The sequence below is a fragment of the Nicotiana sylvestris genome, chromosome 5 (assembly GCF_000393655.2).
Source record: "Nicotiana sylvestris chromosome 5, ASM39365v2, whole genome shotgun sequence".
NCBI classification, from domain to species: Eukaryota; Viridiplantae; Streptophyta; class Magnoliopsida; order Solanales; family Solanaceae; genus Nicotiana; species Nicotiana sylvestris.
In genome coordinates, this window is record NC_091061.1 from 24,700,897 (window position 1) to 24,719,987 (window position 19,091).

Below are 19,091 nucleotides of genomic sequence, written 5' to 3' on the forward strand. Positions count from 1 at the left end.
CTGGAACACTAAAGTTACTTGATATGCCAACATCTCCCGTTATAGAGGAATATGGAAGTATAATAATAACAGATAGTACACCAAGTTTTATTGAAGTAGGACAAGTATACCAAGACAAGCAAATTTCATACAACTAATTATACATAGTAAAAAACAAATTTCATACAACTAATTATATATTATACAACTTATCTACAATTTTCTACAACTTTCACACATTATTTCCACCCAGTTAAATACAACTACAATAACATACAAGTTAAATACAAATTTAAATACCACTTAAATATAATTTTTATACAACGTTGTTCAACTTTCATACAATAGTTAAATGAATAAAAGAAAAATAAATAAACAACAGTCTACAATTTTTCTACAATTTCTGCAATATAATGTATGTCATGTCTTCTTCTTCTTCTTCTTCTTTGAGTTTCAATCTGAAATTCAGCCAAAACCAAGTCTAATCTTCACCAAATCCCCTTAAAATTGAGATATAAACTAAAAACCATATTCCCAATTATTTTCAACAACACCCAATCCAAACAAATAATGATTTTTGAAAATCCAAATTCGAATTCAAGCTTCAACGCTTTTTAATGGTTGTCAATTGTGGAATTGCTGCTCTCTTTTCCTTTGCTTTATATTACTGAAATTTGGGATTGAGAGATAGAGAGATACGTAGAGATAATTCTCAATTCTTTGCAATAACATCCAATCCAAACAAACAAATGTCTTTTGAAAACCCAAATTCGAATTCAAAGCTTCAAAGCTTTTTAATGGTTGTCAATGATGGAGTTACAGATTTTTGCTGGTTTTAGAAGAGGAAATCGTGGGGTGTGGTTTGATACGTGAGTGATGTGGTGGGATTTGAAGAGAGAAACTTGGGGGAGTGAGAATATACGGTTGAGTAAAATTAGGAGATTAATTAATACCATTAAAATCCTAAAATGGTACATAAATGGTAATTATGTGTTGACATCCAATTTTCTCCCTCTTTTCTTCCAAATTGTTTACTTGAGTTTCTAATATCACTAATAATGTAAGAATAGTTATTTTACCATTTTTAACACAAACTAGACCTAATTATTATTTACATAATATCACTATTACTAGTATTATTAATATTACTACTACTACCACCATTACTAATATTATTGAAATTAGTACTAGTATTAATACATTATGACTACTGCTAAGTACTATTATTATTAGTATTAATATTAATTCGATATTAGTATTAGTGTTACTATTATTACTACAACTACGACCAATATTTTACTAGTATTATTATTATTTTATCATGAAATTATTAGTGTTACAATTTCATTATACTAATACTATTGTTGCTACTACTACTAATTATTATTGTTGTTGTTGTTGTTGTTGTTGTTGTTATTATTATTATTATTATTATTATAATTATTATTACTACGTTTACTTCTATTAGTAGTACCGTAACTAATATTGTATATTATTACTACGTTTACTTCTATTAGTAGTACCGTAACTAATATTGTTATTACTTTGCTTTTTATATCAACATCTATTTAATATCATACCTACACCTTTGTCCTCTTCTCCATTTTTTCACAAAAAGTCAAAAGATGTTTTCTTTCACCAAGAAAATAAACTTCCCCTTCCCTTTCCATCCTTTTCAATCCTTACCTCCTTTTCCTTTCATCTTGACTTTTCTTCCATTTTTTGGCCAATTCTTGACTTTCAAATCCCTGTGTACAAGAGCACATCCCAACCATTTTGGGTATTAATTTGAAACAAATATGCTCAAATTCTCATGCAAATCCGAAACAAATTTGCTCAAATCTCGCTCATTAAATGATGAACGACTATTTTACCGTTCAAATCCCCAACATCCAAATTCAAATGGATATGTTGACCGAAATTAAAGATCTGAATTTCAAAATCCCGCCCAAGTCAAGAACCCTAGATTTTCACCTATAAAAACCAGCACTTGGAGTCCATCTGGACATGGTTTTTAGCCGCACTTTTACCCCAAATTTGATGGTTGTTAGCTGCCTCCCACTCCTAAACTCTTTTTTTTTGAAGTCGCTGCCTTTCTCTTTAAACAAAAAGTTTTAACCGCTTCTCAAACCTAAAATCTCTACTTTGAGTCGTCTTCTCTCCTTATTCTGTTCACGTTTTATTCTTCAAAAGACTTCCCAAAAGCTTAGCCTTTCCTTAAATACTTCGTATTTCTTTTCCAAACTCTCCAACAAAGTTGTTCGCAGTAGGAGTTTCGAGGTCGGAGTTTGAGAGTGCATCTAAGATTGTCGCCCTCGGTTCACTGCCCCCAAGCAGGTCCGTAGCTTTAAATTTCCTTCTCCCTGTTTTTCTTATTTTTCTATTTTGAGTACCATAATAAATGGTTGCTTAAGAATGTGACTTGTTTTCTATGTAGAAATCATGATTTAGGAATTAGTTTGTTGAGAAACCATGATTTGTGGTTCATTGCGTATTCTGGCAATAGAGAGTTCAAATAAGAATGGCATGTGTTTGACTAAATTCTCATATGAACCTGCCTATGAAATTTGTTGATAGTACATCCTGATTATTAAATCCTTAGTTAATATGCCGTTTTCAGTTATTTAAGAATCATGTTTGTAGGCCATGAACTTTTATGGATTAGCCACTATTTACTTACTTAAATGTCATATAGAAGAAGTACTTTGCTAAAATGCCGTAAAAGAATGATGTTCGAAAGGCTTAGAAGTCATGCTTATAGGATTTTAAACATCTCGCTTGAAATAAATTGCATTGACAGAAATGTGCTTCCGACTTTCTTGCTGCATTAACTCTTAAGAAACCATGACCATAGGAATTTATTGTTCTTCCTTCATGAAGGAACATGGATGCTGGTGCATTTTTTTCTAATTCTTTAAAGTTTGTGATAGATTATCGGGTAGCTTAATGACTTTGTATGACCCTAATATTTATTGCTAGATCCTTAAACTTTGGAAATTAGTTCAATAGAAAATGCTTAATCTTAGGACATTAATCTGTTCCGCTAATTCTTTTATTTCCCTTTTTCTTCAGGCGAGACTACTCTCTTGTAGCCTCCTCGAATTGTTGGAATTGGATAATCAAGAGACAAAAATAAAATACTTTTGAGAATGATGATAAAACAGCAAATAGTTTTGTATTTCAATGAACTCTCAATAGTATTCCGTGTCCTTACAAATGATGATACTTCTTCCTTTTATAGATAATTCTAGGTAAAGGAATGAAGTCTCAGCTTTAATGATATAATTATGAGTAGTAAATGACATTAAATAAGCCGTTATACAATCATTCATATTAAATATCAATTTTCTAACGTATCAAGTATTTAATAATGAATTTGGACTCCTTTCTGTCATCAGATCTTTGTCTTTAATGTCTTCTAATCCGTTGGCCGTAAATAATTTAAATTGGTACGAGACTCGTATCTATTCTTCGTCTCGTGCCTATTTAAATTCTTTTTCCCGTGGCTGTCTCCAACCGTGCCTCTTAGTCAATTGTTGCGCTTTGACCATTTAACTAAACCACGTGTCATGCCACATCATCTTTAATATAAACTCAGTTTTTTCCCAATACAGATAGTCCCCCTACTTTCCATTTATTTATCAATTAAATAATTGAGAAGTGGATCTTCATAAAAAAGGAATTTTTGCCACAATTAATGCTTATGACAGTATTAACGCCTCAACAGTCTTTTCCATTTAATGTTCTGCCCATGTGTCATTTTCTGATTGATTCCGCTATTTACACCCTTTTTCGAGACTTCTTCATTCTCACTATTCACGAAGTGATAACTGCCTTTATTATAGGCTTTCCATCATTACACTTCTAAGGTTGACGGTTCTCATTATATACATAACTTTTTCTTCCTTTGTCTTCTTCACAAATCTTCAGCAAATACTTTCTTCTTTATTTTTACTTTCTTTCGACTTATCCTTCCTAGCAATGTCTTCTTCAAACCCTAACCGTAAAAAAGTTCCAATTCTAGACCAATTCCCCAATGCCCCTGTTAGACACAGAAGAGGCGGAGGAGGTAGGCTTCGAACAGGGTTAGAATCTACTCGAGGTGGCTCCTCTGGTTATTCTTCAAGGAGTTCTATCCCAAAGGCTCCCTCTTCTAAAAGTAGAGAAATTCTTGATTCTTCTCAAGAACCCTCAGTTGATGAGATAGTTCCCAACGATTTGTCTTTTGAAAGTGACAAAACGTCTCTTCAAAAACAAATTGCAAATTAAGAAAAAGCCGATACTTACCCTACAATAGTAACCGAGCTTACAATCCCCACCATAAGAAAAGATTGTAACTGGAAGGATAGTCTTCGAATGTCAATTCCTTCCCCAAATCAAAGAATTTCCTCCTTTAGAAGTGGGTATTCTTTTGTTTATACTTACCCCTTCACTTTAGGTTTTAATCCTCCGATTGACCCAGTTATTCTTGATTTTTGCCGTTTCTTTACAATTTGTTTGGCCCAAATCGGTCCACTAGTGTGGAGAACAGTGGCTTGTTTGAGATATTTATCCTCCAAAGCCAATGTCAATTTCACCTTCTCTGACCTCATTCATCTGTACCACCCTAACTTAATACGCCATGGGGGTTTTACCTTAACTGCAAGGAGCAAAAAAGTTCTGGTAAATCCTGAAGATGACAAAGATCGTGGATGGTATATCCGTTACGTTGCTGTTCGTACGATGGACTTGATTGGCGAAACAAATATTCCCTTCCCTGAGAAGTGGAATTTTGAACGTAGGTTTCCTTTTATTTACCGTACCTACTTTTGAGAATTTCAAAAGAAATTTTGTTTTTAACCTCGTCTCTTCTTGGTTTTTTGTAGCAACCATGGGAGATGTGTAACCTATTCCCAACTTCCGCGGTTGGGTAGACTCACTTTTGAAGATTGCTTCTAGGGAGCAAAGAACTTGGAAATCAATTTCTTCCTTACATGGCTGGAAGGTCAAAACACATGGTATGCCCCTTTTTATATGTTTTTTTTACATGTTAAGCATTTTTTACTCAACTTTGATCATGTACATCCATCCTTTAATCAGGATTTGGCGTTAGAGGAATGACGGCTGAAGTAGCTATGGCCATTCGCATGTCTGCGAATGCTGCTCTTGATTTGGATAAGGCTCGAGCCTTGCTGCCAAAAAGGAAAGCTATAAAGGAAAGTTCTGAAGAAGAAGAGGAGGGTACCTCCCTAATTACCAGGCCAAGGGTCAGGAGGCGAATAATCATTGATGATGAAATTGAAGACACTCCCGGTAGGACCTCCACCACCGAGCCTGTTTTGATTCATTCTGACGAAGACACCTAACCAAGAGATAATAATGAGTCAATTCAGCATCTTTTTGATAGTGGTTTCGGGAGTGGCGAGCTCGGCCCTGTTTTTGATGAAGCTCCTCTTTCCTCATTCGTTCCTATTTCCTCCATTCCTCTGCCAACCGTAAGTATTTCTTTACCAGTTTTGACGACTTCCGTTCTTTTGCCGGTTTCTACTGCTCCTATGTCCGTTCCCTTGGCAGTTTCTACTGCACCTGCTTCCGCTCCTGCGTTGGTTTCTACATCTTCTCCTTCCATTCCTGTTTCTACATTTTCTCCTTCCATTCCTTCCATTGCTCCTCTTTCCTCTGTTCATCGTACAAAGACGGGTTCTAGCAGTGGAAGTATGACTATGAGAAGTGTTACTCTGGAAGTTCTTGCCAATCATAGCCTCTTGAGAAAGACTAGTAGAGCCGATGTTTGGCTCGAGCCCCTAATTGGAGATATTGAGAATAAGAAGATGGAGAGCCATAGCTGCTTGACTCTGATGAATGACATAGTTCATTATACTTTAAAGGTATTTTTCCTCTTCTTACCAACAAGTTTTTTTTATTTATCTTTAATCCCTCATTTCTATGAGTTGTCTCTGTAGGCTAACCTCATTGGTACAGAATTAATGGGAAGAATTTCCCTTCTGGAAAGAAAAGCCCGTGAGTCTGAAAAGACTGTCCACGAGGCCGAAGAAATAGCCAGGGGAGCCCAGCTTGAAGCAGCCAATTGGAAAGAACAATTTGAGAATGCTCAAGGGACCATAGAGGAGTTGCAAGAAAATAAAAACCTCCTGGAGCAGCAAAACCGTGGTTTGACTTCTGAACTGGTAACTGCCAAGGCTTCTTCAAGCCAATTTAAAAGAGACAAAGAGCTTTTGGAATGCTCTTTGTCAGAACAATTATCCAAGGGTAGTGAAGAATTTAGGGAGCTTAAGGCACTTTTGGCTAAGAAAGAAGAGTATGCAGGAGAGTTAGTGCAAAGCTTGACTCAAGCTCAGGCTGACTTACAGACCTCCTCTGACGAGATTCATGCCTTGAAGAGTTCTCATGCCTCTCTTGAAGCTTCCCTTGATTCCCATTTAGCTGAGCACCAAATCTTAAAAAATGATCTTGCTATGTGGGAAAAGGAATATGGACTTCTGGAGGAGAACTTCAATATAGAGGTGAGTTGGGCTTTCCTGAAATCTCGTCGTGATGCTTTGATGGAAGCTACTCAGGAAGGTTTTGACTTGCAGTCTGAACTGGCCAAAGTTGTAGATACCATCGAGAAAAGTCAACAATCTACTGATACTCCTTCTCCTGTACTTGAAGCTCCTGGAACGGAAGAACTTTTAAATGAAGAAGTGGCTACTGCAGCAATTGGTGTTGCAATTGCTGCTCCCGAGGGTGAAACTTTTGATGTTCCAAACCCTTTAGTGACTAGCTGAAAATGAAATTGCTGTAAGGGATCTTTTGATGAAGTCCCCAGTTATCATAATGGGGCATTTGTATAAAACAAATATTTTATTGACTAAGTTTGTACTTAGTTTTTTTTATATTAAGAAGTTTTATCGGTACTTCTGTATATTCTATTCTTGCCTATTTATCTAGGACTTATGGAATAACTTAGCATTTTTATCCTTTTAAAATGCTTTATGATTCTTCTCATGAATTATCAACATGAGGCTTATAAAAGAGGGCCCTTTTATTTTATCGACACTTAATGAAGAAGACGTCTCAACTTTATAATGGTGTTATAATACGATGAAAGAAATAGGAATACACACGGTTTGTTTGAAACAACTTTCGCAAGTTTTTATTCATAAACTTTAACAAGTGTTTGACTATTACATGTATTACAATACATCTACAACTTTCTCGTAACTGTTTTTCTTGTAACAGATTTGTACATAACACAGAATAAACAAGGTTTTTTTTCATAACCTGTTTCAGTACATAGTCATGACCCTATCTTTATATATTAAGAAGGGTTTGAGAGATGACTTTGCTTATGAGTTTTGAGAGATGACTCTGTTATTCTCATAACCGCTGAAGACTTCGTAACTTTTACTTCAACACTTGACTCTGTTGTTCGATATTCGTATCTGCATTTCTACACGTATCTGTGTACATTATTGTAGTCCCCCAAGTGTTTGAGCGGTGAAGTATGAAGCCTCGAGCACTTGTTTATTTCTCTTACTTTGGCCCTTTTTCTTGAAACAGAAAGATATACGGGACTCGAAGGTGCGATTATAGATGAAGACTGCCTAACTCGTGTGTATTTCCATCAGATTAGTTGTAACCCTGGGCTAGGAATTAAAGAATACTCCATTTTGCTTTGCAGGTTGTGACTCATCATTTGGCACGAGTTAGGGTATTTTGCCTAGCATCTAAAATCATTAGTAAAATATTAATAATCCAAGAGAGAAATTTTAACATGATGATACCTGACCGTAGGTACTTTCTCAAAAGTAATATCTTTTTAAGTGGACGGCATTCCAATGTGAGGGTAAAACTTTACCGTCCATTGTCTCCAACTGGTATGCTCCTTTTCCCGCAATGCCACGGACTTTGTACGGTCCTTCCCATGTTGGACTTAGCTTTCCTGAGTTAGCAGCCTTTGCAGATTGGAACACCTTTTTAAGCACGAAGTCCCCAATTTTGAAAAATCTGAGGCGTGCTTTCCTATTGTAATATCGTTCTATTACTTGCTTTTGTGCTGCCATCCTTATCAAAGCAGCTTCTCTTCTTCCTTCAAGTAAATCTAGGCTAACCCGCATCTCTTCATTATTAGATTCCTCCGTTGCCTGATCATACCGTGTGCTTGGCTCACCTATTTCAACTGGAATTAAGGCTTCCGCACCATAAACCATTGAAAATGGTGTCTCTCCAGTGCCTGTTTTGGTCGTTGTACGATAAGCCCATAATACTCCAGGTAACACCTCAGGCCAATTACCTTTTGAATCCTGTAACCTCTTCTTCAAGTTGTTGATAATGACTTTGTTAGTAGATTCTGCTTGTCCATTACCTACTGGATGGTATGGCGTAGACGTTATTCTTTTGATCTGCCAACTTCGAAGAAATTCTGTGATTTGAGCTCCAATGAATTGTGGTCCATTGTCACACACGATCTCCTTTGGTGCTCCAAAGCGGCATATTATATTTTGCCATATGAAGTCTTTAACTTCTTTCTCTCGTACCTGTTTAAATGCCCCTGCTTCTACCCATTTAGTGAAATAATCTGTAAGTACAAGTAGAAACTTTACCTGACCTTTTGCTTGTGGAAGTGGACCTACGATATCCATTCCCCATTTCATAAAGGGCCACGGGGCTATAACAGAATGTAATAACTCAGCTGGTCTGTGCATATTATTGTCGTACCTTTGACATTTATCACATTTGGACACGAAACTGGTTGCCTCTTCTTCCATCTTAGGCCAATAATATCCTGTGCGAATTAATGTTCTTACCAGTGATCGTCCCCCTGCGTGATTCCCACAATGTCCTTCATGTACTTCTCTCATCACATATTCTGTTTGAGAGGGTCCGAGACACCTTGCTAGTGGTCCATCGAACATCTTCCGATAAAGATTTCCTTGATATAAACAATATCGTGCAGCTTTTTTGCGAAGCGCGTGAGCCTTTCCTTTGTCATTAGGCACGGTACCGTGCTGTAAAAAGGCAACAATTTCGTTTCTCCAATCCCATGTTAGATGATTAAAATTTACCTCATTTTTATCAGATTCGAGAACGGAATGAAATAGATGTATGACTGAAGCATTTGTATTGTTTGCTACGTCTGCTGCGGATGCAAGATTTGCTAAAGCATCTGCCTCTACATTCTCATCTCTTGGGATCTGCACTACTTTCCAAGTTTGGAATTGCTTTATTAACTCCCATACATTTGCGAGGTATTCTTGCATTCGTGACTCTCTGGCTGTATAAGTCCCCAGCATTTGATTAACCACGAGTTGAGAATCACTCTTGATTATAATCTGTGTTATGCCGAGTTCTCGTGCCAATTCTAAACCTGCAATTACAGCCTCATACTCTGCTTCATTGTTAGTTATAGAATGACATTTTATAGCCTGTCTAATGGTCTCACCCGCAGGTGGTACGAGGACTATTCCTAGGCCTGCCCCTTTTACATTAGATGAACCGTCAGTGAATAAAACCCAAGTCCCCGGGTTCGCACCATTAAAAACTAGTAATTCTTTTTCTACTTCTAAATGCATCCCCTGGCTAAAATCAGCCACGAAATCAGCTAGTACTTGAGACTTTATAGCGGTCTTGGGTTGATAAACAATTTCATATTCACTTAGTTCTATAGCCCATTTTGCTAATCTTCCTGAAAGTTCGTGTTTATGCAAAATATTTCGAAGCGGAAAAGCAGTAACTACATTAATGGGAAGACATTGAAAATAAGGTCTTAATTTTCTAGATGCCATGATCAAAGTTAATGCTAATTTTTCTAGCTGTGGGTATCGTGTCTCAGCTTCCAATAAGGACTTACTTACATAATAAATAGGAGATTGTTTACCTTGGTCCTCGCGGACTAAAACAGCACTTACTGCGACTTCAGATACGGCCAGATAAATGAGAAGTTTTTCCCCCACCTTCGGTTTTGCCAACAACGGTGGTTTTGACAAATAAGCTTTCAAATTTCTAAGGGCTTGTTGACAATCTTCATTCCATTCAAAATGATCTTGCTTTTTAAGTGCAGAGAAAAACTTAAAACACCTTTCCGAGGATTTGGAAATAAATCTCCCCAAAGCTGCAATTCTTCCCGTTAATCTTTGTACTTCCTTTTTATTAGTAAGTATATCCGGGATTTCTTCTATTGCTTTGATCTGAGAAGGATTCACTTCAATACCACGATTAGAAACAAGAAAACCCAAAAACTTACCTGATGCAACTCCAAATGCACATTTTTCTGGGTTGAGTTTCATATTAAATTTTCGCAAAATTTCAAAAGTAACAGATAGATGAGAAATATGATCATGAGATTGCTGGGTTTTGACGAGCATATCGTCTATATATACCTCCATTGTTTTCCCTAAATGTTCTTGGAACATTTTGGTGACCAACCTTTGATAGGTTGCCCCAGCATTTTTGAGACCAAAGGGCATTACTTTATAACAGTAAGTCCCCCTGTCTGTGATGAAAGAAGTTTTTTCTTCATCACCAGGATCCATTTTAATTTGATTATATCCCGAGTATGCATCTAAAAAACTTAAAAGTTCATGACCTGCGGTTGCATCAATTAGTTGGTCTATATGCGGTAAGGGAAAGGAATCTTTTGGACAGGCTTTATTTAAATCGGTATAATCTACACAAACACGCCACTTACCATTTTTCTTGGGTACAACCACCGTGTTAGCTAACCAAGTAGGATATTTTACCTCACGGATTGATCCGATTTTTAATAATTTTTGGACTTCATCCTGAATCACCTGGTTCTTGAAAGCACCTTGTTTTTGTTTCTTTTGCTTTATTGGTGTGAAAGAAGGGTCCTCATTGAGTTTGTGAGTCATCACATTCGGTGGTATCCCTGTCATATCAGTGTGGGACCAAGCAAAACAGTCTAAGTTATCTTTTAAAAATTCGATTATCATACTTCGCATGTTTAAGCTTAGATTGGCCCCGACATAAACCTTCCGTTCAGGCCATTGATCAAATAACATCACTGCCTCAAGCTCTTTAATTGTAGTTTTGATGCTTTCATTTTCTTCAGGTTCCTGAATTGTGTCAGGCCTTGAGTCCAAATCTGTCTTCTCTTGTTCAGTTGAAGTTTGACCTTTTTTACCTTCAACTGTTTCCTGTAATTGCTATTTTCCTTTATTTACAGCGCTCGTACTCGTTACAGCGTTGACACTTCTAGCCATCTGTTGATCCCCACGAATTTGGCAAATTCCCCATGGTGATGGGAATTTCATAACCTGATGTAGAGTTGATGGGACAACATCCATATCGTGTATCCATGGTCTCCCCATGATCATATTGTAGGCCATTTCCATATCAACTACCTGAAATTTAGTTTCCTTCACAACACCCATAGCAAAAGTTGTTAGAATTACCTCACCTTTTGTTACTACACTTGAATTGTCGAAGCCTGACAAGGTGTGCGCCTTGGGTATCATTTTGTCTTCAGCTTGCATTTCCCGTAGTACCCTTAGTAATATAATATTTAAGAGCTCCCTGGATCAATCAAAACTCATTTTACATTAGTATCATGTACAAGTAAAGATATTACCAGTGCGTCATTATGTGGAGTTGTCACTCCTTCGGTATCTGCATCATCGAACGAAATACTTTCATTTTCAAGGACCTGCCGCACCCGTTTCCCGTGTGTAATTGTTACCTTAGAAACCTTGTCGGAGGCTGTGTAGGTTATGCCGTGAATATCTTCTCCCCCGCTTATGACATTCACTGTCCTCTTGGGTGAAGGAAGTTGTGGTGGCTCTTGCCTGATTTTCATATAAGCTTGTTTTCCTTTATCACTAAATAACTCAGTGAGGTACCCTTGCTTCAATAGATGATCCACTTCACTCTGCATGAATCTACATTCTGAAGTTTTGTGCCCGTGATCGTTGTGGAATTCGCACCAATGATCTGGATTGCGTCTATTTGGATTTGACCGCATCTCTTTTGGCCACCGTACCTTATCTCCCATGCTTCTTAAAACAGCTACGAGCTCGGAGGTAGAGACATTAAAATTATATCCACCGAATCGTGCCTTTAAACTCCTGTCATCATCTCGTGATTCTTGTCTATTCCGATCATTCATGAACTTTGAAGAAGAGCCAGAATCCCGGTTCCTCAATTTTTGATCATATTGCTGGCTATCTTGTTTCGACCGTGGGTCTTTTCCTGCAGGTCCCATATATGGATCGTACCTGTTTTTACCTGATCTTTTTTCGGTTTCTGATCTTCGGGGACCGCCCCTTTCTTCATGATGAAATTTAGGTACGGTATCTTCTTCAATTCGCAGCTTCGTACTATACCTGTTGTAAACATCATTCCACGTGGTTGCAGGAAATTCTCGAAGGCTTTCTTTGAGTCGTCTCGTGGCTTCAGAACTTTTGTCATTTAAATTACTTGCAAAGGCTATTGCAGCCCAATTGTCAGGCACACGAGGTAGAGTCATTCTTTCACGCTGGAATCTATCAACAAAGTTTCTAAGCAGCTCCGAATCCCCTTGTTTGATTTTGAAAATATCTTCCATTCTTTTCTCAACCTTTTGTGCTCCCGAATGTGCTTTAATAAAAGAATCTGCAAGCTCAGCAAAAGAATTAATAGAATTTTCAGATAAAAGAGAATACCAGGTTAATGCACCCTTGGTGAGTGTTTCTCCAAATTTCTTGACCAATACTGATTCAATTTCTTGTTTGGTCAAGTCGTTGCCTTTTACGCCTGTTGTAAATGCAGTCACGTGGTCACGTGGGTCTGTAGTACCATCATATTTCGGGATGTATGCATTTTGTACTTTTTCGGAATTGGAAGGGGAGCAACACTAGGCTTCCATGGTTGTTGTGAGCATTTGTCCATGTCTACTCATTTTATTATAGGCGGAACTCCAGGGATTTGTTCAATACGCTCATTTTGTTCCTTAATCTGTTTCTGCAAGGTTAGTACTAAATTTTGCAAATATGAATTATTTGAATTACCTGGTCCCCCTTCCTGTGGTTCACTGGGGGTTGCTCCGTTTCCAGAATTATCAAGACCAGAACGGGGATTCTCCAATGTATTATTATTATTAGGAGTTGGTGTGGGTGGTGCAGCAGGCAATCGACTAACAAGTGCCTGAAGAGCTTTGCCGACCTGTGCATCAATTAGCTTTTGTAAAGCTTCAGTTGTAACTCCTTCAAAATGCTCAGATTGCTCTTGTTGATCAACACGGGATTCAGTAACAACATCCTGATTATTAAATCCTTAGTTAATATGCCGTTTTCAGTTATTTAAGAATCATGTTTGTAGGCCATGAACTTTTATAGATTAGCCACTATTTACTTACTTAAATGTCATATAGAAGTACTTTGCTAAAATGCCGTAAAAGAATGATATTCGAAAGGCTTAGAAGTCATGCTTATAGGATTTTAAACATCTCGCTTGAAATAAATTGCATTGACAGAAATGTGCTTCCGACTTGCTTGCTGCATTAACTCTTAAGAAACCATGACTATAGGAATTTATTGTTCTTCCTTCACGAAGGAACATGTATGCTGGTGCATTTTTTTTCTAATTCTTTAAAGTTTGTGATAGATTATCGGGTAGCTTAATGAACCCTAATATTTATTGCTAGATCCTTAAACTTTGGAAATTAGTTCAATAAAAAATGCTTAATCTTAGGACATTAATCTGTTCCGCTAATTCTTTTATTTCCCTTTTTCTTCAGGCGAGACTACTCTCTTGTAGCCTCCTCGAATTGTTGGAATTGGATAGAAGATTACTTGTCGTTTTGTCTTATTTTTGTTTTGCTGGCTAACATTTTATCTTTGTGATTATTTGCTTTATCGCAGCTAAGCCTTCATTTGGGTAGTAGACCCTAATTTAAGTAGTAGTAGTAGTAGTAAAATCTCAATCTATTAATATAGAACATGGAGTTATAGATTCACATTTAGTTACATTTATCTATATTAAACCTATCAAAGTGTTTTTAAATCAGTTTTTTTATATTTTAAGAAGATAAGTTTTGATTTGTTATTTTCAAAACGATTAGTCTTTTCAAAGATAGATTTGATAATATCAGATTTCTAGTTCAAACAGTTTTGAATACAAATAACAATAGCATTTTGACCAAATACATTTGTGACCGATTCTTGAGAGCTTTTCTTAACCAAGCTTTTAAAAAATATATAGAAATATTAGGAGGTTACTTACCATTTAAAAGGACGATTTTTATTAAGTTTGTCCAATATTTCTTTTCTAAGATTATCTTTGTTAACTAATCGAGCAACGTAGTACTCAAGACTTATAGTCATTTTTAACAAGCAACCTAAGTTTGGCCTGTTAACCGTATTAACGGATCATACAGGGTGCCTTCATAACCTTCCCTATAGGATTAACTAGAACCCTTACCTAGAATTTTTAACGTTAAGCAGACCACAAAAAGAGTTAATTTTAAGCATTACTTAGCTAAAATTGGTGTCCTATTTCACCATTAAATTAATTAGGTGGCGACTCTCTTTAATTAATTAAACCTCAGAATTACCAATATGTTAATACTCTGATTTGACCCGTGTTGAAATGGGGTATAACATTAGGTATATAGAAGGTAATTATATTAAAAATTAAGCATGATGGACAATATAGTTTACTATATGGCATAAGAATGTAAAAATTCCTTTCCTGAATGTTTGTGAGAGTTTAGTTAATCTATACTATATTAAAAGCACGAAGGCCTTTAGCGAAATATCGTTTGCCTTTTTTACCCTTAAAAAATCGACTTCACACTAGATAAAATTGTAATTTAAGTTGTCATTCCTAAAATTTAGGAATAAACATTCAATTACCATTTATGCTAATTTCCTAATGTTAGAACTTTACAACTAGAATTTTATTTGTTAATCTTTCCTTATTAGATTGTATTACAATTTTTTTTGCAGGAGGAAGGCGTGATTTTAATACAATAAAGACTTGTGTTTCAAAAGGAAAAACAATAGCTTTTTACCACGGCTAAACTCCATATCATTTGTAGGATTTCAAATTAAAACGTCATATCATTTTTAGGATGCCAAACTAAAACACTAAGAAAATCAAAGGAGAAGATTAATCAAGTACACTACTAAATTGATTAATTTCTATAATACAGAATAACTTGTATATCTATCTATCTATCTATTTATATTATATTAAAAGCACGAAAATCCTTAATGAAATGTCGTTCGCATTTTTACAATTTAAAATTAAACTTCACATTAGACAAAATGTAATTTAGTTACTTTCATAATATTTAGTTCGCTTTTTTCCCTCTTTAAATTATGTTAATAGTTCTAATATTTAGGACTTAATTTAATTAAAATTTTAGTTTATATAAATCTTCTCCTTATTTGACCAACTTTTACATCCTTATCCATGGACTTAAAAAATACTTTGGAGTTTAGTACGTAGCACTTAAAGTTTTCCTTGTTCTTGGACTCTTTCTCCAAGTATTACCGATAACTGATTACCTAAAAATCATTGAACATTAGCAATACATGTCCATTTTTTCGCTTTGATTTATTCTAATTTTATGTATACATTTTTAGAAGTTTAACCTGAAATGGTAATGTTAATTTAGAAAATAAATTGAGCTACAACCATACTTTGTAAAAATATATTATTTGGTAAACTAATATATTTTGAACTTTAAATAACTAAAAAAAAAAATATTATCCGCAGCATAGAAATTTCAAAGTCGTAATTGGTAGAGTTCTTTGGAAATGAGTACTTTAGGGTAGTATTAAGAATACAGATAAAAAAAATTCATAAGAAGAGGTCCACTTAACTTACCTATAACTTTGAATTAAATAAAGAATCTATGTAATTAGGGTACAGAGAACAAATTCCATTACCAATATGCTAAAAACAGAGATAAATATCGAAGAAAAAGTGTTAATACACGACTAAAGAACCAAATAAAGGTACGTTTTTAAACTTTTATCTCTTTTGCTATAAAAGTAGCTTAATTTCATTTTTTACACACATAATATTTATTTTAGAATCTCGATAAATTAAAATTAAAATTTATTTTATATTCTCCAGAAAAATAAAAAAGTGATTAATTCCTTACACTATAATTCACATAAAGTTTTTATACTCTATGTTAGATCAACTGAAAGAGTGCACTCTTTTTTATTCAATAAAGAATTGATTTTCTTGTATTATAATATTATGAATACAGTATTTTAAAAGAGATGTTAGGTGAAATGCAACAACATAATATATTTGTATTTATATATTAAGATATCTATTAACCACAAATATTATACAATTAATTCACTTAATCATCTTTACATATTCAAAGGATACTAGATTCAATTATTGTGTCAACGCAATAATACTCACTTTCATCATTTAAACAAATATCGAATTTAGATTAGTATCAAGTGTTTGCATTCCAATAATTTGTTCTTCTTATATACCTTTATACTGATTAGCGTGATTGACACGTGCAACGCACTTACACTAAAACTAGTTATTTTAAAACTCGCCTACTAGATTAAGAAGTCCTAATCCTCTTGAATGACTTTAACCCAAAAAAAAAAAAAAAAAAAACCAAATGCAAAAAACCAGTAAAATGTTATATAAAAAACAGATAATAGTAGTTGGACATATAATGTGAAGTAAAATGTGGCTACGCTATTATTTGAGTCCAATATGATTGCTTGCAGGTATAAAAGAACGTCTACTTCTAGATTGCAAAAGCAGATATATCCATATTGGTTAATAACAAAAATACAAGTTTTATGAATATCTATTAAAGACTGAGTTTCTCTGGTTGACGTGAAGTATATTGTGCAAAATGCTACTGAATTTACTCTGTGTGTGTATGTTCTTAATCAACTTCGAGATGAAATTTCATCTTGAAACTAATCAAACTAATACAAAATTTCTTTGTGCATGCTCACATTTCAGAGGTGCAACACTTGTCAATTTCGGTCTCCTATTTATCATATATATCGTGTTTGTATGGTAGTGCGAATGTTCTACGTGAATCCACATTCATAGGACATCATACCAAAGTCCTACAATATGTTTTTATTCTAACGATGATTTGCCATCTTCTATTTCAATATGAATGTAGAGATCAGTTGAAAAGTAAAAGACGAAGTGGTATAAAGTGGTTGAACCTGTATGCGTACTCATGTGTTTAGTGATCCAAATTCAAACAATTGAGCATAGTTCTTGGTAGAATAGAATGGTATTACGGCACGAATACATATAAAGGAAAAGAAATCTACCATCTACATTAATGTCTAAAGAAATAAAATGGTCTATGTTGTGGTTGAATAGCTAATTTAAGGCATTTTTGCATTCAGATCTTTTTTAGTATAAATGGTACTTCCTGTTCGGTCTGCTATCCAATTTTTTATTGCTTTCCAATAATAACAACAACAATACGAGATGGTAATAAGATCTAATCGATGGATCGTCATTGACAACAAATGCATGTATAATGGCACTTGCTGATGAGAGTATTGTAGTTTGCTGAGACTGAACTTTTAATAGACGTAATTTTTGTACTATTCTCATAATCTTTGAATAATTAATTAATCCAATATAAACAACAAAGGGTCCATAGCTCAGTGGTAGAGCATTTGACTGCAGATCAAGAGGTCACCGGTTCGAACCCGGTTGGGCCCTAGTTTTTTAATTCTGTATTTACTTTTGCTTTTTCCCTCCATTAAATTGATTTGCGAAGCTTCTTCTTTATGTTTTTATTTATTTGAATATTTTTCTCTTGCCAAGACATGATAGAGAGTACTTAATATCTGAGCATTGATTTGAGATTGTTACTTATAGTTTTTTTTTCCTTCTATTTTTGGTCGGATTGATGATGAAGATTAAAAGAATTTGAAAGAATAATATTGGATCTCTTGTAATTTTCCTTCCAACAGATAAAAATATCACACATAAAAATTATTCATTTTTTCTTTTACCTTATTTTAAACAGAATTCTAGAGTCACCAAATACCTTAAGGTATCATAAAATTTAATTCCTTTCCACTTTTCACTAATAATTATTTTTGTTGGAAGAAAGTATAAATTCTAGCATGCAAGTAAAGAACTAAATCAGCCAAATGCTATACTAGACTTTCCCCAAGGCATCATAACTTTTGTACAACAACAAAAATAGTACTAGATACTTGACAAGGCGCAAGTCACGGGTTCAAAATTTATTTTTTATCGGCGAATGAATTAGCAATAATACTATGATATGTGTTTGGCTTATTAAATGGGATAGTTTAGTTGACGCATTAGTTATTGTTATGATGTAGTAATTGTTTATACTATGAATAACAATGTGGGAATTGCTACTAGTTCAATAATAATATTATAGGGATTGTCATTTTGGAATATTTTTTTACTAACTTTTGAATAAAAATAATAACCACTTTATAAGATTTTTCGGTGAACTAGTGAATGTTAATACAAGGAAAAAGCATAAGTTTCTATATGTCAAATGTTAATCCCCATTCACTGCTACTTTGCAAGAAATAAAAGGTAAAAACTATGCAGCAATAACAACGAAAAAGAACTATTCTTCAATTTTAAGTAGTTGCAGTAAGCTATATGAGTATTCAGTATCCATTAACTCAATTTGGACTCACTTTAAGCTAATATTCAATAAATTAAGCACTTCAAGATTTTCGGTAATTTCTGAAAATCAATACACACATTTTTTAACAAATTAAAGAAACTTTTATTTAACACTTAACCTAATGTAGACGTACAACTCTGGAGTCTGGATCAAGCGTTAGTCCCGACTAATTGATATGTCGATATAAATCTTCTAATTTTATGATTTTCATTTTTTTTTAAGTTTGAATGAATTCTAAAAGATTAACGGCTAGAAGTTGCAGCGGGATGATATACTTGTTTAACCAAAAATCTGAGTCTTTAGTCAAAGCTAGAAATAAAGAGAAATTCGGGTTACTGATAATTTGGAGACGAAAATAATAGAAGACTTCTGAGAATAATAAAGTAATAAGTAGTTTTGTATTTCAGTGTAATCTCAATAATATTTCATGTCCCTACATATGTTCAGTCATTCTCCTTTTATAGTTGATTCTAGGAGAAGGTGTAATGTC

The 19,091-nt window shown here is 34.6% G+C and overlaps 1 non-coding gene across 1 annotated transcript; it reads left to right on the forward strand.

Moving 5' to 3' along the window:
* The first annotated feature begins 17,571 nt into the window (after positions 1-17,571).
* Positions 17,572-17,643, forward strand: TRNAC-GCA (transfer RNA cysteine (anticodon GCA)). Its single transcript has one exon. It is a non-coding gene; the product is annotated as a tRNA-Cys (tRNA).
* Positions 17,644-19,091: the final 1,448 nt, after the last annotated feature.